This window comes from Alligator mississippiensis, chromosome 1 (genome assembly GCF_030867095.1).
Source record: "Alligator mississippiensis isolate rAllMis1 chromosome 1, rAllMis1, whole genome shotgun sequence".
Lineage (NCBI taxonomy): Eukaryota > Metazoa > Chordata > Crocodylia > Alligatoridae > Alligator > Alligator mississippiensis.
The window spans coordinates 41,513,637-41,536,521 of record NC_081824.1 but is presented as its reverse complement, the minus strand read 5'-3'; the positions used below and the strand labels follow the sequence as shown (position 1 = coordinate 41,536,521).

The 22,885-nt window shown below is 43.9% G+C and overlaps 1 long non-coding RNA gene across 1 annotated transcript in view; it reads right to left on the bottom strand.

Moving 5' to 3' along the window:
- The window catches only part of LOC132251208 (uncharacterized), a 549,220-nt gene that overhangs the window by 133,281 nt on the left and 393,054 nt on the right, over positions 1 to 22,885 (bottom strand). The window contains exon 4 of the long non-coding RNA XR_009463113.1: positions 19,884 to 19,916. This is a non-coding gene — a long non-coding RNA (uncharacterized LOC132251208). The remainder of the gene's footprint in view (positions 1 to 19,883; positions 19,917 to 22,885) is intronic.

The following is a 22,885-nucleotide window of genomic DNA, read 5'->3' as shown; positions in this document are numbered from 1 at the left end:
GTTTAAGTACAATTGAAAAAGGGAGATATAAAGTGATAATATCACTTTTGAATCAATTGAACCATTACACAAAAATACAGATAAATGGCCCTGTTATCAGGACAAAATTCAATATTACTAGTGCTATTACCCTACATTGTTCTTTTTAATGCCAGCAATGAAGGTCACAACAAAACAAACTATACACAGATGATGTGGGATAGGCCAAATATGATTTTAGTTCAGACTGTTTGATTCTGCAAACTGGGTGCAGAGCCTGATGGTGGAAACCAAAACTTATAGGTAGGAATGAGCAATATAAGGATTTTTGTGATATCTTTTATTGGACCAAATATACAGTTGGAAGTGTATTGAATGACTTTTGGGCATGCAGTGCCCTTCCTCAGGTTGAATGAATAATTGTAGCTGGGTTAATTTTACTTTGAAATTATTTTAAAAGCCAACAATTGTTCACATGAGAACATTTTGATATTTATGACAAGTTCTGTACCATATATACTGGATCAACAGCACTTCAGACATTTCCAAAATAATAACTGAGTTATCCTTTGGGGAAAATGGTCGTTAGGACTAGCAAAAATACAAGAAAGACAGACAGATAGTATAGCTGTATTTTTAGTTACTAATAAATTATAATGTAGTATATAGCATCTATCATAAGAATGAGGAAGTAACACAGATTCACTCTAGTAAATCACTGCCAAGAGACAGAGAGAGAGAGAATTTTTAGTATGGATAATTAAGATTACTGAAGTTGACTAAAAGTATGTGAAGATGTTACACTTTGATTGATCTAACTAGAATTAGGTCAATCTAACTGCCAATCTGTGCAGACGTTGAGGGAGGTTACATCGAGTAAAAAGTGGCTGGCCCAATCTAACTTAGTTCGCCTGAGGAAAGTCATCTGAGCTATCTGGGCAGCAGACTTTGCTGAGTAAACAAGGATGCATGTGAAAGAAAAATAAACAGAAGTATAGAAAGGCACAGGGAAGAAAGCCCCACATAATGTCTTGCCCTGAGAAAAGTTTTGAGAGACAGCACAATAGTTTTTAGTTTGCTGGTTCTGGTTAGCTTGCAGGTGCTGGTTAAGAAAGGCTTTGGGAGATGAGCAAGGAAACTGTCTCCTATTTGGTCATTCCTGTGCTCAGGGAGACATGACTCAAGTTCGTCATGGGGGCACAGAAGGGCATTGGTGAGGTTTTATTCACCAAGGCGCCCCTGGGGCTTACAAGAAATGATGGCCACAAGCTAGCAGAGAGCAGATTTAGACTGGACATTAGGAAGAACTTCTTCACAGTTTGAGTGGCCAAGGTCTGGAATGGGCTCCCAAGGGAGGTGGTGCTCTCCCCTACCCTGGGGGTCTTCAAGAGGAGGTTAGATAGGCATCTGGCTGGGGTCATCTAGACCCAGCACTCTTTCCTGCCTATGCAGGGGGTCGGACTCGATGATCTGTTGAGGTCCCTTCTGACCCTAACATCTATGAATCTATGACTTTCCTAATAAGCAAGACTAGAAAGAAATATGCATCTCTGTCATTACTTCCTCCTCCTAACTAACCCAATCATATGGATCTGTGGCCTTATACATTATTACTCAGGTCAGTAGTGTAATGGTACCAGGACTATCTGATCTGATTAAGTGCGACAGCAATGAGGATCAACTGCCTTTTCTGAGTATAGACAGTCTGGACAGGAAGTAAGTCCTTCCAATCCACTCTTCAGAGGTTTGACTCCCAGGAACCATCAGGATGTGATTAAAAGGAACAAAAGAATTTTGTAAACACACAAGATCAAGGACCTGGTAGCTTCCCATCTGACTGTTGTCAACAACAAGTCCATCAGAGGAACGATAAGGAAATGGGCAATAAAGATATACCCTGCCTGCAGGGGCAAGTTTTTTTTCCTAATCCCTTCTTCAGAAGTTGTCTTATTGAAGAATGCAGCAGAATTTGTCCCTATTAAAGTTGCTTTTCTTTTGGACTTCAAAGCAGCTGTGTATGTTCTTATTCTTCACAGAAATGTTGAATGCTGTTTGAACAACTCTTAGTCTCAAAGTTATCTTGTTGACAATGAATTCCACAACCAGGGAACAAATTGCAATTTTTTTGCCTTTTAAATTCTTTGAATGCGTCTATGCTTGGGTATAGTATAAAAATGGATAATTGCTAGAGCTCATTTTCCTATAGTATTTGTTGTTTTTTAGTTCTTTTATGCTCCCACTTGTTTTCATGCTCTCTAGACTAAACAGAGCAAATTATTCAGCACACTCTTTTGTCATCAGAACTTAGTTTGACTATACTCTTTTATAGATAAGCTGACCAGAACTGAAAACATGGACATTCCAGGTAAACATATACAGTTGAACTGTAATATTTTCTATAGCTTAATATATCTTAACACTATTTCCTTTTTCCTGTGCGTTACTTGCACTGTATGCTACTTTCCTGTGTGCTACTTGCACTGTGAGCAGACATTACACACAAACCAGTTTAAATGATCAGAAACTGGTTTAAACCTGTAACAGAACAGATGTTCAGTGCACATAAATCAGTTTGAAAATGGCCAAAACCAGTTTAAGATAAACCTGGTTGAATGTAGTATCAGACTTAACTGATTTGATTCAAACTGGCTTATGTGATGTCTGTCCCAGACCCCTTGCTGGTTTAAGATAAACCAGACATCCCCAGCATCCCGGCATTGCTCTCTGAGCTGGGTGGGGTTCTGCTTCACAGCAGGGCTGGCCCCCCTCCCCTCTGCTCCCTCAACAGAGCTCCTCCAGCACAGACTTGCAGATGCAACAGGGTCTGCTGGCTTCCTGTTGCCACCCCCCCCCTTTCCCTCTAACCACTTGCTGCTTAAGCAGGGATCCCTTCCTCCCATCTCCGACAGCACAGATTATATCCAGCATGTTGTATGCTAGCTAGTGCTCTATAAGGCTCTGGCAGAGTCTGCAGAGACAGCAGGGTCTGCTGACTTGCACCTGCCCTACCCCACCCCCCATCACTGCTCAAGCAAGAAATCCCCCCCCCTTTCCCTCTCTCCCATTTCCTACAGCACAGACTTCAGCCCCAGAGACCCTAGGCATGTGGTGTGCTAGCTAATGTGGAGAGGTATCTGTGTGTGAGTCTCCAACGTCACTGAGACAGGCTGGCAGAGAGAACAGGGCTTTTGGAGCTAATCAACAGGTCACCCTAGTAAGCTGTTTAAGAAGAATTTGACGTAATGGGAGAGAGGCTATTGTTTTGCTAATTGGGTGATACAGACTCTTATCAGCTCTGGGCTACCTTGCTCACTTGTCAGTTTGCTGCAGGCAGTCTGACAAGCAGGGAGGGCTGGGGGCTGACATCTCTCCCAGCCCTTGAGCAGCAGGGAAAAGCCTGGGATGGTGCAAACAGACCTCCCTAATAAGAAAGTACTGCCCGGGCCTGGCAACGTCCCCCTCAGCTCAACTCTGTGCAAGGGAAGGGAGGGCTGCTCAACACACACCCTCTCTGGCTTCGGCATCTAGCCTGAGCTACTGCAGGCATGTGGCTGAATTTCTTCAGTCCAGAGGACTAGTCTGTATGGTTGGAAACCAGTTCAGCCTAGCCAGGTTAGAATAACTTGCAAAGGTTGAATCAATTCAGGCACAGGCTTTTTGAATGTCTGTCCCTAGCCATAAGGTTGTTGAACTAGCTACAACAAAGCTCAGGTTTCATAGATTCATAGATGTTAGGGTCGGAAGGGACCTCAATAGATCATCGAGTCTGACCCCCTGCATAAGCAGGAAAGAGTGCTGGGTCTAGATGACCCCAGCTAGATGGTTATCTAACCTCCTCTTGAAGACCCCCAGGGTAGGGGAGAGCACCACCTCCCTTGGGAGCCCGTTCCAGACCTTGGCCACTCGAACTGTGAAGAAGTTCCTCCTAATGTCCAATCTAAATCTGCTCTCTGCTAGCTTTTGGCCATTATTTCTTGTAACCCCTGGGGGCACCTTGGTGAACAAATACTCACCAATTCCCTTCTGTGCCCCCGTGATGAACTTATAGGCAGCCACAAGGTCGCCTCTCAACCTTCTCTTGCGGAGGCTGAAAAGGTCCAGGTTCTCTAGTCTCTCCTCATAGGGCTTGGTCTGCAGGCCCTTAACCATACGAGTGGCCCTTCTCTGGACCCTCTCCAGGTTATCCCCATCCTTCTTGAATTGCGGCGCCCAGAATTGCACGCAGTACTCCAACTGCAGTCTGACCAGCGCCCGATAGAGGAGAAGTATCACCTCCTTGGACCTATTCGTTATGCATCTGCTGATGCACGATAAAGTGCCATTGGCTTTTCTGATGGCTTCGTCACACTGCCGACTCATGTTCATCTTAGAGTCCACTAGGACTCCAAGATCCCTTTCCACTTCCGTGCCACCCAGCAGGTCATTCCCTAGGCTGTAGGTGTGCTGGACATTTTTCCTCCCTAGGTGTAGCTCTTTGCATTTCTCCTTGTTGAACTGCATTCTGTTGTTTTCTGCCCACTTGTCTAACCTGTCCAGGTTGGCTTGCAGCTGTTCCCTGCCCTCCGGCGTGTCCACTTCTTCCCATAGCTTTGTGTCATCTGCAAACTTGGACAGAGTACATTTCACTTCCTCGTCCAAGTCACTGATGAAGACATTAAAGAGTATCGGTCCAAGGACCGAGCCCTGCGGGACCCCGCTGCCCACACCCTTCCAGGTCGAAGCTGACCCATCCACCACGACCCTCTGGGTGCAACCCTCCAGCCAATTCGCCACCCACCTGATTGTGTAGTCATCCAAGTCACAGCCTCTTAACTTGTTCACCAGTATGGGGTGGGATACCATATCGAAGGCCTTCCTGAAGTCTAAGTATACAACATCCACCCCTCCTCCTGTGTCCAGGCGTTTCGTAACCTGGTCATAAAAAGAGACTAGATTGGTCAGGCATGATCTGCCTGCCATGAACCCGTGCTGGTTTCCCCTCAGCATAATTTGTCCTGCCGGGCTCTCGCATATGTGAGCCTTGATAATTTTTTCAAAGACTTTGCCAAGGATGGAGGTGAGACTGTTGTTTTACTGAACCTTAACAGTTTATTTAAAATACAGTAACATGAAAGAATAGTTTCAAGTTGTTGTCCGTTGTCTTGAGATCTTTCTGTTAGGCCTATGATGTTGGTCCAAAAATTAATATCATGGGAAAGTGCTTTTGAATGACATGGACACTTGCCACATGGTCGCTACAAAAAATAGTTCAGAATGTCACTGCACAATCTAAATGACATAGATGTAAATATGCTAGATGCAAATAACCAAAATGTAGGAACTCCACAAAAAAACCTACAATTTCTCTTGATTTTTGTATAACATTTCTCATACTTCACTAGTTTCACAGACACCAGGAAAACTCTACATACACCCATTTACATAAGACACAAGTGCAGGTTCATCTCAACATTTTTCCAGATGAATCGTGAAGTGTCAACTGGCACTGTACAAATAGATATTAGCATTAGGGGCTGCATAATAGCAGATACAATGTTGCATTTTCTTCTCCAATGGCAAAACTTCCATTGACATTAGTAGGGTCAGGATTTAGATGCACAGATGCTAGGGTCGGAAGGGACCTCAACAGATTATCAAGTCTGAACCCCTGCATAGGCAGGAAAGAGTACTGGGGTCAGATGAGCCCAGCCAGATGCATATCCAGCCTTCTCTTGAAGATCCCCAAGGTAGGGGAGAGCACCACCTGCCTTGGAAGCCCATTCTAAATTCTGGCCATTCTTACCGCGAAGAAATTTTTCCTGAAATCTAGCCTAAATCTATTCTCTGTCAGTTTGTGACCATTGTTCCTTGCTACCCCAACAGATGCCTTGGTGAACAGAGCATCTCCCATTCCTTGCTACATTCCCCTAACGAATTTGTAGGCGACCATGAGATCACCTCTCAGTCTTCTCTTGCAGAGGTCGAAGAGGTCCAGGTCCCTCAGTCTCTCCTTATAGGGCTTGTCCTGGAAGCTCCTAGCTAAATGAGTGGCCCTCCTCTGGACCCTCTCAAGTCTATCAACACCCTTTTAGTTCATTCACCCCATTTACACTCAAAACATATACATTATAGCATTTCTTCACTCCTCACTGTCTACCAATTGCCCTCTTTTTCTGTTATACACTATATGGTCACAAAGTTAAAAAAAATCATGACGTCTGCATTGACTTTCAGTGTAAAATTTTAAAAAGTAAAGCTTAAATAAAGATCCCTTTTTGTGATGTGTGCTCTGTAACCTGAAACAATCATTTCTGTAACCTGAAACAATCATTTGTATTTTCTCCAACTGGGATACCGTTCATTTTTTTCCCACTCCAACAATGTTGACAATTGTCTAAAGTTGTCTATTTATCTTCAACGTATTAGCCAATAGTTTTGGAAACAAATGTGCCCACTTACTGAATAAAAACTCATTCAGGGAGAGGAACTATGGGATGGTCAGTCGCAAAACCTTGTTAAAAGCATGATCTCTGGAATACAAATTACCATTTAAAGAGATAAATGATTATATATTCCTTAGACTCACTAAAATGAAATAGTACCAGTAGCATTTAAGTAGATAAGTATCTGAAAGACATAAAAGCAACCAGCACTTTTCAATTACATTTGTAAATTATGAGCTTCATTCAATCCTTTCACTAACATGGATGTACATGTTAGAGCATGCTAGAACCCACAATACCATAACATTGGTGGATATGGGAAGATTCTTCCCTTTTAGCTGCAGCTGGCAAGATAGCCTGAACATGTGCTTGGGGTGAGTGCTGCCAAAGTACCAAAGGATAGTGTTAAAGAAAAGGTATTTGTCATTTCAAAATATTTGCATCAAATTCTGACTAAAAAGTAGGTAAGAAATAGTTGTATGTTCAGTATAATTCAGCTCTGATACAACATTAAGTTAAGAGACATCACATGTGGCTCTTCACCTTCCATTGTCATGTAAAGAACTCCCATGTGAATGTCTCTAGACTATTGGAAAAATTCATTTGAAGCAGCTGCACTTTCTTCAGAAGCATTGAAACTATCTTCTCTTCTCATAGGCATAATGGCTAAGTATAGACAGTGAAAAAGCCTGAGGATTAATTTATTCAAACTTTGCACGTTAGTTTAAACTGCAGAGATTAAAATGAGAAACAACTGGACGCATTTACTTTTGATTCAGGAAATGCAGCCACATGCCTGCAGTGGCTCAGGCCAGAAGCCAGGGGGCACTAGAGTGCACCTCTCTGGCATGTAGCCAGCATGGGCTGTGTGTTTGCTTCATCTTCCTGCTGTCTGCAAGGTCTCTGGGATTTGCAGTCCAGAATCACAACAGCAGGACTTTCCAGGGTTGCTTATCACTTCCTTTTCCTGCTTCCAGGTGCCGCTGGGATTTGTAGTCCACAGTTGCAGCCAGTAAATTTTGCAGCAGAGCAGCTTTGTATTTGTTTAACGCCCCTTCCTGGCTCCAGACCCCAGCCAGGGTGGCCTGGGGGAGGGGTTGGGTCTTCCCCCCCACCCCAACCCTTCTCTGCTGGAGCAGACAGAACAGCCTAGCCCAGGACTGGAAAGCATGCTGCAATGCTGGGGGACTGTGATTTATCTTGAACCAGGAAGGGGTCTGGGATAGAAGTTTCATAAACTGGTTTGATCCAAATCAGTTAAGCCTGATACTACATTCAACCAGGTTTATCTTAAACCAGTTTCAGCCATTTTGAAACTGGTTTATATGCACTGAGCTTTTGTTCTGTTACAAGTTTAAACCAGTTTCTGATGACTTAAACTGGTTTGTGTGTAACTTCTGCCCCTAGCCAATATCCCCAGGTTCTTTGTACCACAAAAATAACCTGTAACTCAGTACTTCAACAGACAGGTTTCTGCCTGGCACCCACAAGCAGGAAATACATTTGCAAGAAAAAGCTCAGGGGCTAAGTACAAACCACCAAAAAGCCCAAGGCTCAATCAGTTCAATCTTGGCAGATAAGTCTAAACTGCATAGATTGAACTGATAAGCAACTGAACAGACATTCATTTTTGAGTCCACAAATGCAGCCACATGCCTGAAGTGGCCTAAGCCAGAAGCTGGGGGGGGGGGGGGGGCAGATCTCTAGAGCATGTCTCCCTGGCTCAGCTGGAGCAGATGACTTGGGTCAAGGCTAGTCCACCCACTCTGCAGGTGGGGGTTGGTTGTGGGGGAGGTGCAAATAGTCCTGGCATGCTTGGGGGGACTGTGAGTTAACTTGAATCTGGAGGGGATCTGGGACAGAAATTCAATAAACCAATTTAACCTAAATCAGTTAAGTCTGATATCCTGATCCATCCAGGTTTATCTTAAACTAATTTTCGTCATTTTGAAAGTGGTTTACACGCACTGAAGTTTTGGGCTAGGGACAGACATGACACATAAACTGGTTTAAGTGATCAGAAACTGGTTTAAACCTGTAACAGAACAGACATTCAGTGCACATAAACCAGTTTGAAAATGGCTGAAACTGGTTTGAGATAAACCTGATTGTATGTACTATCAGACTTAACTGATTTGGCTCAAACTGGTTTATGTAATGTCTGTCCCAGACCCCTCCCTTGCTGGTTTAAGTTAAATCAGAGACCCCCCCCCCAGTATCCCAGCATGCTCTGTGGGCTGTGCAGGGCTCTCTACTGCACAGCAGGGCTGGTCCTTCCTATCTGCTCTCTAACTGAACCAGGGGTGGGGCATGGCCAGATGGCCATGGTTATGGCCTCTGAGGCCAATTCCTCCCTCTATCCCCTCCCCCCGCGCCCCTACTGGCAATCAGTTAATTCCTCCCTCTGTTCAGCTTGCCTGTAGCCAGAGAGGGGATAATTCCACATCTGTCCAGAGCAGGGGAGAGAGGCAAGACCTGCACCTGGGAGCCCAGAGCTAAGACCTGCAGAACCAGACTACGAGGTGGGAAGACTGAGGGATAAGAGCCCTGGAGGGCCTCTCTCTTCCCTGCCCTTTGGCAGTGGCTGGTAGGCATGCTCTAGTGCCCCCTGGCTTCCGGCTTGAGCCAATGCAGACATGTGCCTGCATTTGCTGGTTTAATAGATTAATGTCTGTCTAATTATTAATTAGTTTAAACTGCACAGTTTCGATTAACCTGCAAAGAGAGTTTAGATTAACCTGTGAATCAGTTCAGGCTCAGGCTTTTTGAATGTCTGCCCTTAGCCATGTTATGTTACACATTTGAACTGGTTTTCGATCACTTTTACCAGTTTGTGTAATTTCTGTTCTTAGCCAGGTTGTGCTTACAACTGGCCTACAGGCAAAAGCATAAAACAAGAATGTGGTTGTGAAACCTCTGGCTACAAAATGAACATCTAAATGAAGTAATTCTTTGGAAAAAATGTTTTAAGATCTTAATTGTCAAGTCTATACCCAAAGCTGTTGACAAATGTATATTTATGATACATTTATAAATAATGATACACAATAAATTAGCATTAAAAGATTATTAAAAATTCCAAAAATCAACCACTTAAAAGGTTAGGAAATGACAAAATGAAGGATGGCTATGCAATTTTAGGTCACCTACGTTGTGCTAATGTCTTATGGCAGCCTTTAATTACATAGTATCTACTTTATTTTTTTACCCACAGGACCACTGCCACATTCAGGCAGCCTCAGTACAGAATGGATGATATGCAGTTAATGAGCAGATATTCAATATTTTGTTTTCACCTCAAAGTTCAATATGTGACTGAGTATCTTATTAACTCCAAGCTCATTAAACCCTGTTCTAACAACTGAATTAGTAATTAAGTCAGCATGATGATGTCCACACATTTGATCAGGAAAGATTTTATATTTACTTCTAGACCACTGATACAGATGTTGAATAGTTCCTGTGAACACCCTCATTCAGTGATAATTCCTCGCTGACAACTACTTTTTGAGATCTGTCAGTTCTTAGTTCATTGAACATTTGCTCTGTCAATACTGTACACTGCTAACTTTTTAAACCAGAATGTTCCTTGATAAAAGTACCCAGAAACAACGTAATGATACAATACTAAAAGTTAAAAGCTCTGAATGGAAGTGAAAGCTTTATGACCAGCTGGAGTTTGTAAGAGTACGGAGGCATTATAAACATAGAAAGTAATGGAAAAGTCTGGCTGCAGATGCTACTCTTGACTATCTGGTCCTTCCCTCTCCCACCCCAAGGAGAGATAGAGGCTGTGCCAATATTATTTCCACACCACCCCTGCCAAGTATGAGCAAGTATCAAGCAGAAAAGAATGCAAGGAGTTAAGACACTGCATGGGGAAGTGGGAGATGTGAGTTCAAATCCACTCTGGCTAAGAAGTGTTTCTAACCCAGATCTCTCATTTTCTGGAAAAAGTGCCCTAGCTGCTAGGTTACTGGGTCTTCCTCTTTATCCTACTACCTGCATGACCTCAATGTCCAACAGTGAATTCAGTGTTTTTACTCAGTCTAAAAAATCTGGGAATTATGCAGAATTTATGAGTTTCCAAGATAAAACTGAATCCCAACTGAGCTTGTGTGGAGCTAGGCATCTAAAAGGGTTTTCTAGATCAATTCTGAGCATGTGTAGTAGGCCAAATTTAGTTACCTAGCTATTTCTTGAGGTCACAATGTACATGCATAAAGAATTTAGATATCCTAGGCCCTAGGGTTTTTGTAGAATAGGACCTGAATATTCCCAGTGTTTTCTGAAGTTCTGGAAAATAGATACAGTCAGGTATAGCTGCAGCAATGAGGTGTGGGTGCCTGTATTACATGGGTAGGTCTCTCTACTACTCTTACCCTTCCCTGCCAATATAAAGCACTCCACAGTCATGCCAAGGTGGAATTCCTACATGTATGGTAACTGCCAACTGTCATAACCCAATGAGTTTGGTGCCTCGGCACTATGGAATTTTCTTGACACACGAGAGCCTCTTGCACAGCGAGGGTTTTTGCTGCATAAAGAACCCGCGTGCAGGAGAGAGTTCCCGCCACTTTGCAGCTGTCTTTGCAGGATGCATTCTCTTTGCAGCACAGAAATGCACGGTGCAAAGAGTTCCCACCATTCGGATGCAAATTCGTGCCCCGCAATTGGCTAGTGCTAAATTATTCACACGTGGCGGCCGGTAATTGGCTTGCTGGCCGTTTAAAAGCTAGCGTGACTTCCGCCCAAGTCAAAGAGCTTTGAGCATGCTGCAGAGTGCCTCTTAGAGATCCGACTTGTGGCTAGCTGATTGATAGACTGATTACCTATCGATCCTTCTTCCCGTCGCCGAACGCAGTCCCAGACGTACCCTTTTCCTGCCGGCTTGAATTACGGACGAGTTTACTGGCATTGGCCTCGCCAGCTGGAGCAACTCACATTGTTGTCCAGACGACCGAACCGTTTCCGTCGCAGCCACCCGTGACATAAGTAAAGTTTTTGCAACCATTAAGCCTTGTCAGCCTCTCTATTCACCAGCCCGCCCTGACGAACGAGTAATTTCTGAATCACCTTGAGTCGGTTCAGCCCAGGAGAGACATGGCGACGAGGATGGGATCGGGATCACCGCGGCACATGCTGAAGGGATCAAAGGGCACGGTGATGGAAAAGAACTTAATTGGGTGCTGCCCCTGGTGCACCGGGAACTGCCACGTAGAGAATGCTAACGATCTATGGGTGCATATCGCTTACCACCAGGAGGTAGAAGGGGAGGAAAGAAGTATTGATGGTTACTTCTCCGTAAAAAGAGAAGAAGCCATGGTGAAAGAGTGGAGAACAAAGCTATCCTTAGGGTAGTTCGGATGCATAATGGGGAGCGACCAGGTTTACTATTGGCCCCCGGAAGAAACATCAACAATATCCCTAGCCGGGGTGAAAGCGCAGAAGGCAGAAAAGCTGACCCCCGCTCAGGAGTTCGCCCAATGCACCCGATACTTGAAGGAGAGTGGGGAACCCACCCCCGCGGACTGGTTCAACTGTCCGGATTTGGTGCCTGAGTCGCGGGGCCATGAGCTCCTCGTTCAGCTGAGGGAGGATTTAGAAACTAAGGGCCGTCACAAGTCGAAGTGGGGTCTAATTAAATGGAAAAAGGGAAAGATGATGAATGTGCTGTTCCGTGCAGTAACGGGCCTATTGAGGGAATACGCGAATCTGGAGGCTCAGATATATATTGCGGGTAAAGAATCGCTGGAGCGGACAGCAAAGGGCTCCGGAGCAGTGTTTATTAACAGTGCCAGCCGCATGATGCTGCTAGCAGAAAATGGCGCCGAAAGAAGCGCCAGCTACCCGGGGAACCCGGAAAGGAGGGGCGGAGTTATGGAAGACCCAGCGGGGATTCCCTTGGTGACTTCACCCCCTGAGGTGACGTCATTCCCTGCAACCACGCCTCTTTACCACAGGGAGGGGGCAATGGGAGGAGGGATGTACCCAATGCTCCCAGACGCAGAATTTAACCCTCTGTCTGCCGCAGCTTACCTGATAGCTGTGACGAAGCATGTTGAGGATGAAGATGGTGCTACACGTACCACCACTATCTCTCGTACATGCACCAGACCAGAGATTCAAGAGCTTTGCAAAGACTCTAAAATCAGGCCGGAAGAAACTTTGGCCATATGGTTAGGAAGACTGATAGTGGAATTTGGATCCGACACTTTGGATAAAGAAGAAGCGAGTGCCCTGACACGACAAGCAGCGTGGAGCGGAGGGCGCGCTACTGATTTGAATGTGGTCATGGACAGTGCCCACTGGCCCATCCCGCTCCCGGCGCTTGTGGTAGGACAGGTAACCCACAAATTTCACACCTGGCATGAGGGTTGCCCAAAGAAGGCTACAGCAGAACAACTTCTCCTGGCTATAGCTGGAGTGTCGTATCTCACATGGAGCCCAAGAACAAATCCAATGGGACTAACAGCAGTCCAGCGTAAAGAGAGATGGGCTCATCGTCACCTATTGGACCCCGGGGCAATTCCAACACCCTTGGAAGCTATAGATGCCTGCGTGGAGGTGTACGGAGGAGCGAATGCTGTTACACTCCGACTCTTCTTGAACCCAATAGCAGGACAACCAGTGGGAAGTCTTTTAGGCCATCTCCCACGATTGCAGGCACTTATGAAGCAAGGTGAGGAAGCTTCTAATGACACAAGGGATCGACCTTCAGCGTACCTGGCTGAAACATTGAGGCCTAGGCGTCAAGGGTATACCCCTCAGCGAGAGCCATGGGGGTCGCCTCCAAGGACCCCAAAAGAAAGAACCTCAAAGGAAAGAACTCTGAAGAAAAGAACTATGTTCGGATTTCTTCTCGCTCACACCGGACTAACAAAGGCTCAACTGAGACTTTTGGGAGACAAGGCCCAGGCCAGTATGGCTGAAACAATGGGATTTAATTTTGAGGATCTGTCAAAAAACGAGTAATGGCCAGCGGCTCCGCCGGCGGCCTTCCTCAACTCAGACCTGATCCTACTGATTCTCGACCATATGCTGAACTCACTGTTTACAACCCTACCGATCCGGATGACAAACAACAGGTATCCTTCCTTCTTGACACTGGAGCTCAGACCAATGTGATTACCTCGATGATACCTCATCAAAAGACCACCAAGACGATCAAAGTACAAGGGCTTAATGCTATCGCTGTCACAACGAAGGTCAAGTTTTGGGTTCAGGACCACCGATATCCCCTAGAAGCTGTTCTAGGGGGCATCAACATTTTAGGAATCCCGGGGATAAAAACGCTTGACCTCAGGGAACAAGTGCTACAGGCATCACCTGTAATTATCCCAGAGCAGGACTGGCATCGACCAACGCTTCGTGACACTTCCACCTGGCGATATCGGCCAATCCCAACTAAGGATTCTCTGAAACAGTCCCTTACTAACCTTCTGCAGCAACTCGAGCGACGAGGCTGTATTAAGACCGTAACAGCCAGCACCTATCTATCATCAGGATGGGGAGTGGCGAAACCTGGGAAGCCTAATGAAGCTCGGTTGGTCGTGGACTATCGAGAAGTCAATAAAAGATGCCAAGTACTTCAACAACCTAATCCGTCTACTCTGACACAGTGTATGTTTGAGATGGCACAGTTCCAACAAAGTCCGTGGGTCGGAGTTACATTAGATCTGAAAAATATGTTCTTTTCTATCCCAATAACTGACCCGGAGGGAATACTGAATATGTGTATTGATGGCATCATGTACAGGTGGACAGTTTGTCCGCAAGGATATCGTAACGCTCCATCATTAGCCACTGGTGCCATGAATAACACCCTGAAGAATTTGAGAGCCTTGCACTCTCTTCCCCCAGAAAAGGAATAAAAAATTTGGAGTTATGTTGATGATATTGCCATCATGGGTCGCGATAGCTCTGTAGTTGCCAGTGTAGTAAACCAACTAGTTGCTCACCTTCAAAGTGAGGGATGGACCATCAACGAGGAAAAGTCAAGCCTACATCCTGTAGATGACATTACGTTCCTTGGCACTCGATACACTGGTTCCATCCGCCATGGAGTTTCGCATGAGGGTCCTAACATCGATCCGCTAAAAACATTCCATCCTGTCACTAAGAGGCATTTTCAACAGCTTTTGGGTCATTTAAATTGGTATCGACATTATATTGGACCTAGTGATCTGGCACTCCTCACTAAATTACAGCGACAGATTCGTGACAAATCCCGAAAGTCCACGCCTTGGACGGAAAAGGATCAGCAGAATCTGCTTCGCCTGCTAACCATGGTTAAAGGTGCACAACTCCATGCCATCGATCTGGGTGAGTCACTAACCGTAACCCTTGGATTCACCACCAATCACGTGTGGGCTGTCGTGCATAACCCCCACGATGAGTTAGTATACACAGCCCACAAGACGCTTCAAGCGGCGCAACATAGATATGGAGCTATGGGAAAGATTCTCCTAGCCGAACAACTGGTGGAGCCGTTAGCAAGAGGGCATGGGACATTACGCGCTCCTGGTGCCACATTGTTACCCTTGCTGGACGTGGGAAGAATCGACCCACATTTTCATGGGGAATCTAAGACCTGGAATACGCTAGTACTAACCCACCATTATAACTGGCATTGTTGGAAGTTGGAAGACACAGTACCTGATCCAAGCCCAGAAGATGAGGAAAAGGTTCCTCCGCTGTATGGAACTTCTGCCCCAGCATGGATGGCCTCGGACGGAACCTCCCGTCATGAAGGAGCCTATGGGTACTACTGTAAAGCTTGTCATGATAAGGAAATTTTTCAAGCCGACCCAGATGATAATTCGTCCCAAAAATGTGAATTATTAGGATTCCTGAAGGTACTGGAACATTGTTTGATGTATCATAACGATACACTCCCAGTTCCGATCATTGCAATTGATTCGCAGTATATCTACAAAATTCTTACGGGCACAGCTTTTCCCACCGAGAACTTGGATGATTGGTGAGACATCTGGAGGACGTTAACTAGATTTGTACGCCTTCCATTGATTAGGCACACTAAGTCCTATCGTTCAGATACTGATCCAGTGCACGAGGTAATTGATAAGCTCTTGGAGGATCCACTCCGGACCGACATAGCTTTGCCTGTCACATCTACCACTGATCCTGAAGCAAATCCATTCCTCACGTGGCTTCACGAAAATTGGGGTCACCCAGGACCATGGGCTTGTCATCAACGTTGGTGCCGAATCATTACAGAACCGGCCTCATATGGAGCCAGGCGGGATTGGGAAAAGGTAGCTCAGGCCTGTGAAACGTGTGCTAAAGAAAAGTGTCATAAAACCAAGCATCAAATCGGAGCTTTCGATCCTTCTCAGTTTCAGGCAGGAAAAGTTTGGCAGGTGGATTTGCTGGGACCCCTCCCAGGGTCTAAACCGCCAAATAAAGGACTAGTTGTGGTTGATTTGGGGACCAGACAGTTGCAGGTTATTCCCTTACGAAAAAGCAATGCCACTGCTGTTATTGCTGCCTTGACTGCTGTGTTTGCCACCTGGCAGCCTCCTCATGAAATTCAGTCTGATGTAGGACCTCCGTTCAACTCTAATGCTCTGGATAAGTTTGCTCGTCTTCACAATGTGGCATGGCATCTTCATCTGCCGTACCATCCACAGTCCAACGGCGTTGTGGAGAGACACATAGGTCTATACAAGGAGCAGCTTCGCCTTAGAGGAGGAGGGACGTTTAAAAATTGGACTAAATTTAATCACGATGTCCTTATTTCACTAAACACTGCTAAACCATTATGGGATGAAGCTAATGTCCAGAAACCCTCACCTTGGGAGCCTAAGTTCCAACCTGACGAGTTAGTGTGGATTTCAATACCTCACCCTCATCAGTCTCATCCACAAGTTCACAAAGGGACAGTTCAACAGCCAGGACAATATCCCAATACCTATTCTGTCCAACTGGAAGAGAAGCCGGATTGTCCCCCTATTATTGTTCATCACAACTGGATGACTCGCCGTTCCAACGTTCACCCAGTATCCTTACAGTGAAGCCAGTTATGATTCATTTGTTGTGTTTTGTCCTGTTATTCTGTTTTCTTCACAGGTTTGACCCCAGCAAAAGCAGTAATCCACAACCATCTGATTATGAGACCAGACTGCAGTCCATTCGAAGCCAAAGAGTAATGGTTGTGAGGGAGGCACTGAGTCGGCAAAGAACCCATCTGCTCAGGACTTGTTATGGCATTATTTTATTTTGTTAAGTGTTTACTGACATTGTCTGCTATAGGAGAAGACGGACTGAAGCGGCTGTTCTCCAATCAGACGATGATCAGCAGTTGTTGTTATGTGTTCAAAGTTATTTGTTTATATATTTATATATATATTGGTTGCGAAGGCTTTGCCAAGTCAGTGAATCCTCTAACAAAGATGCCGTATGATGTGCTCATGTGTCGAAAGTTCCAGTTGTGCCGTCGGCAAGGGGGCATGTCATAACCCAATGAGTTTGGTGCCTCGGCACTATGGAATTTTCTTGACACACGAGAGCCTCTTGCACAGCGAGGGTTTTTGCTGCATAAAGAACCCGCGTGCAGGAGAGAGTTCCCGCCACTTTGCAGCTGTCTTTGCAGGATGCATTCTCTTTGCAGCACAGAAATGCACGGTGCAAAGAGTTCCCACCATTCGGATGCAAATTCGTGCCCCGCAATTGGCTAGTGCTAAATTATTCACATGTGGCGGCCGGTAATTGGCTTGCTGGCCGTTTAAAAACTAGCGCGACTTCCGCCCAAGTCGAAGAGCTTTGAGCACGCTGCAGAGTGCCTCTTAGAGATCCGACTTGCGGCTAGCTGATCGATAGACTGATCACCTATCGATCCTTCTTCCCGTCGCCGAACACAGGTCCAGACGTACCCTTTTCCCGCCGGCTTGAATTACGGACGAGTTTACTGGCATTGGCCTCGCCAGCTGGAGCAACTCACATTGTTGTCCAGACGACCGAACCGTTTCCGTCGCAGCCACCCGCGACGTAAGTAAAGTTTTTGCAACCATTAAGCCTTGTCAGCCTCTCTATTCACCAGCCCGCCCTGACGAACGAGTAATTTCTGAATCACCTCGAGTCGGTTCAGCCCGGCCAAGACACTAACATGGCTAATAACTGGGATAAAATGATGACTGCCAGAAGTCTAAAATCACTAGGCCTTTACAGCTCATGTTAAACATAAAAGACTTAAGCAGAGTGCAGTTATTCACATCCTTTGTAGACTGGATACAGGAGGACATACACATACACACTTACCAGGAGTCAAAACAAGCAAATCATGTAACAAATGACTGAGACATGAAGCATTTAATCTGATGATTCACACTAAAGTTTAGAGATGATCCAATTTACAAGAGACATCTCACCTGCATTAAAATGTTCTACCCATCTGAAAAATATGCAGCCATTCCACCCCACCCCTCCCCACTCCAATAGATAAGCAGCACTTGCAGGAATGTCTTTACTAATTCATCTTGAAGACTTGCTTTATAGATGAGCTCTGGAGAAGAACTTGACACACATTTTTCCAATGTTGCTCTACTGTAGAACACAGGTGATCAAGAATCCAGGATATTTTCAGTGGCTTTGGGAGAAGAGTGATGTTTATAGTGGGTAGAGACAGGATAGCCCAAAGTCTGACAGGCAGTGATGCTGCAGTGCATAAGACTGAGTTTGCCACCTTAGAGAATTTGGATCTAGGACTTAAGTAGTGCTGCATAATCTTTATCTAAAAGGACATAAGTACCATTTCATAATCTCAATGTAAAACAAAATAAAAAAAGGTATAAGGATGGAATAGTCATGGTTCAGAAACTAGATTTTTGAAATGAGTTTAATAAAATAGACAGGAATTTAGGCATGTTGGCATTTGAACAACTGGATTCTTTTTTCCTATCTCAAGAACCTCACCCATAAAACTAGTGGGAATAAAGCATATGATTACCTTTTGATACTAGGGTTGTCTGTATTACATATACTTGTCATTACATTTGGTCAGGTTTTTTTCTGTCCCATGGTAATTTTGGCAATTCCCTTTAAAGGAAAAAAGGTTTTCTTTTAATTTATGCTGGCAAAATTATTCATTAGGGGGTTTATGGAAATGAAAAAGTGGTAAAATCAGATTACCTTGTTAAATAGACAATATTAATCCAATATACAACTGGACAGTAAAATCATATCCCAAAACCAGCTTGCTATCTTAGGCCATGGATCTTATGATTTCTGTTTTGCCCCTTCAGATGTATATTTGTGTGGCCCTAAAATTTTATCTACTATCAAATAAAGTACAGTGCAAAAGCATTAACTAGTCAAGAGATAAAAGCAAAACAAAACCTCAAAACAAACTTCTCAGACAATTATCTATCAAGAATTCAATTCATGTAAAAGAGTTCCTGTAAACTTGTATCATTCATTGCAAAGATCCCAAGTCAATGACATGACAGATTATCTTTATATATCCTGAATATCACTGATGAATATCATCTGACAGAGTAGACTGTTGCCTATGAAAGCTTATGCATTTCTGAATGAGTTAGTATCCAAGAAACCACCCAACCCTGGCTTCTGCCTCTTTTCAGACTACAAGGGCTAACTAGCTCTCTGAATACCACTGATAGCATCCCCCACCTTCCATCCAAAATTGTTAACATCTTCATTTGTTGTAAAAAATCATGCTGGGTACATAAACTAAGCAACTAGCAAATAATCAAGATGCCAGGTCTATTATAAAGGATGCAGTTGGCTCCTCTATGGCCATGATCTTGGACTACTTTCTGTGAGTACAGATTAGTTAGCTGTGTTAGTCTAAAGTTAGGCAGAAGGCAGGACACTGCATTAAGGAGGAACAAGCTTTTGTAGGCTACAGCCTACTTTGTCAGATACTGACTCATTCAGAAATGCATAAGCTTTTGTAGGCAAAAGCCTACTTTATCTTTGTTATTGCTTAATTATCCTTGTCTCAGAACCAGTATTTATTCACTTCACCTGTTAAAAAACTGACCCATTCTTTGTATTCTGTAGGTTATTCCACATATGGAAACATGACCCTTTACAGGTTAAATAATGTTCATTTATATATTCATTGACCCTCCCCCCAACTCCCCCAAGGTGATGTCCTCAAATGCCTTGTCCTACTGTTTTTATCCCAAACTATGCTAGCAAACATACACTAGAAGGAATAAAAAGCAAAGATTTCCATTTTTACTGTAATGGTAAATTTGTCCTTTAAGACGGCTTCCTTCTGCCTGGAGCATGTACTGTGCTTTGCTTGGTTTAATTCAATTCATTTTTGGCATCTAACACAGAAAAGTATGTTTTTCTTTGGTTAACATCATTTCTAATACCATTCTCAATCTACTCTCACCCATAAAAATGTACTAACAGTTTAAACAGATCACTTGACTCAAGCCTTAGAACTATCACCTTTGAAAATGATTAAGAATATGGAAACACACTCACCTTCAGGCTCCCCACAGAGCGTACACTGTGACTCTGCAAAGAAAAATAAAAGAGGAATCACTATTTCTGCTTATTTTCAAGACTGGTGTGCTTGAGAGATATCAGATCATAATCACCCACAAATTTACCAAAATATTGCAAGTTCAAGCATTGCATGAATAAGTGTCATTGAATTTTTATTTCACAAGAACCAAGTTAGCTGTAAATGCTGCAAATTAACCTTCAGTGAAAATACTGTGTAAGAAATTTAAATAGGTTTACCCAAGATTTGATTAAACAGTAAGGGATAAACAGTTTACACGTTGCCCTATGGTGACATAGACATCATGTGGGACTATACATAATCAGCAGCTACGTTGCTGTAGCACTGCACTCCCCACTTTACAATGCTGCTATGGTGCCATGGAGGCACAATCTAACCATGCACCACGCACATGGCACAATATAGACGATTACTGCACCACACTTGAGTATTTCTAAACAGAAGTAGTCAAGCACAGTGCCATAGCAACATCAACTAACTGTAGGCATACCCCAAAAGTTCTACCCTTTCAGTTATATCCATGAAGCCCTAGAAGTCATGTCCACATGAGCACAGATGTTTGTTTCCCCAGGGACAAGAAGCAGTGACACACCTTGTGCCGCTGCTATTTGTCCTCAGGGGACACCTGTGCCACGTGCCCTCTGCTGCACAGCAGGTTCTCTCACGTGGGGTAGGGAAGGCTGGGGCCAGCACAGTTGCTGGCCCCAGTAACATTATTTAGGGTTCTGGGGACCTTCGGGAAATGCAGCCACATTGCTCCCGCAGCTGGAAGCCTGGTTGGCAGCCAGACTGTGGCTCCAGCAGGCCAGGCTCTGGTTTTGGGCAGGGTGCACTGCTGTCACGTGCACCACTCCGCTTTTTAAGGCATGGGGTTTTTTTACCCCAGGAGATCTGGGGTCAGAACAAAACCCTGTGCTGCAAGGATCACCTGCATCTGCAGTGTGTGTGGCGCCACAGATCCATTTGCGCCACCAGATACTGCATGTCCGTGCTTGTCTGGACATAGCCAGAGAATCTATCTGGAATACATGAATGAAACAAAATGTTTATCCTATTAGCATTTTTCGATACAGCATAGTGCTCTGGGTTATTGGAAGGGAAAGTCTAAGATATTCCTCTCTGTAATACGGGGAATGAGGTTGTTCATAGGAATCTTTCTTGCATGTAAGGTCATCTGGCTCTGCTTCCAGCACACCCCCGCCCCACGCCCCATCTCCATTTCATTGACAAGAACAGCTAGAGAGGTCAGCTCTACAGCATTCAGGGGAATAGAAGATTATTGCTTTTTGTGGTGTCTCATCTCTTCATAGTCAGCACACAAGCATCTGGTGTTTTAGCTGTGTTTTGACCCTTGCATGTTGGCTGCATTTTACCTGGCATTTGGCTAAAGAATATCTTGCATCTGAACGCTTTTTTACTGGACCACCTGCATGGTTGGAATAGATATCACTCCAAAAACTACTGTTGCCTCGCTCATATTTTGTATGCAGCATGCACATATATAATGTATTGCATGTATACATATAAGTCTATTAGCTGAAATACTGCCACCTTTGATATGCCATGTGGCATCTTCCTTCAACTGTAGGGCAGTTCTAAAGGTTAGGATAAAAGGTGAAAAAATGCCATGCACAACTGAAAATCACAAGGAATTTAATTAAGTTGGCAGAATATATTGACCTGTATTAGAATTAGCTCTACTCCTAAAACTACAGCACACTTTAATGAACACAAATGGCCAGGTGTTGTTTTACTTTTTAGATGAAAGATGGCATCTCCAACAGCAGGGAGCCTGCTGGAGCCATATTAAGACAGAAGTTTGATACTGACTCACAGGGAACACTGCCATAGACTGAATCACCAACACCGAAACATGTTTTTAAATGCTATTCCCATATGGTGATAAGATTTAAACTGAAATTTCTACATTTTTCAGATGGAGCTTTATTTTTAAAACCCTTTCTGTATGTCAAAATGCCATTCCCCACTGCTATTTTTAAATCTACTCTGAAAAAAGAATAAATTGCTTACTAGCAACATTAATATAGCTAAATCACTCCTATATCATGTTTTCAAGCGAAGACATGAATTTGGATCAATCTCTCAGTACTGAAAGTTTAGCGATTGAAGACAAACATTCATCACTCTAGTTTTGTAAAATAAATCTTCTTTGTAAAATAGATGTTCCTTCAAATAAATAAAATAATTCTTTTTTGTAGCTTGTTCCTTCTATTTGTTCTAATATTTCTTTCCACTAGAAACTCAACAAGAGGTCATTTTGATGCATGTTTTAATTTTAAATTAGCGATTAAAATTTTAAAATTGTGAATTAAATATTAATCACTTAAATAACCTAGTAATATTTTTCTCACTATATTGTCAAAGCAATCCCATAACTTTCAGCTGTAATTCTTTGATTCTACCTTTTATTCCCTTGTTTTTTCCATGCAACTTAACTGTAATACTACTTTAAGATTATTTTGTTCATTTGGGCTGCCTATAGCTCTGCTCATTCATGTTCTAATTAGAATGCATTGGAGCAGACCCAATTAATCGAGTCTGCTCCACATTCTAATTAGAATGCTCCAGCATCGCCTCAACATCACATGTATTATGCCCCACAACCATTTTGAAGTGTATGGGGGGGTGGGGCAGGGAGCTTAATACATGCGACAGTGAGCTGTTTTAGTTAGCGCGACTGTCTGGGAACCACTCTAATTAAAATGTGTGCCCCCTCTCGCCTCCAAACATGTGTATTAGCACCCTTAAGCTCTAACTCTGCAGTCACTTAAATAAACAAGCAATTGTTGTAGGATGAGGGACTATGATTGTAAACACCCAGGTAAAGAAAGAGGCTATAATTATGCCCATAGAGTATTAACACCATCTGAACAATATATAAAGAAATCCTTAAAATCAAGACAAACAGAACAACTGTTCTAACAAACTTAGATCATTT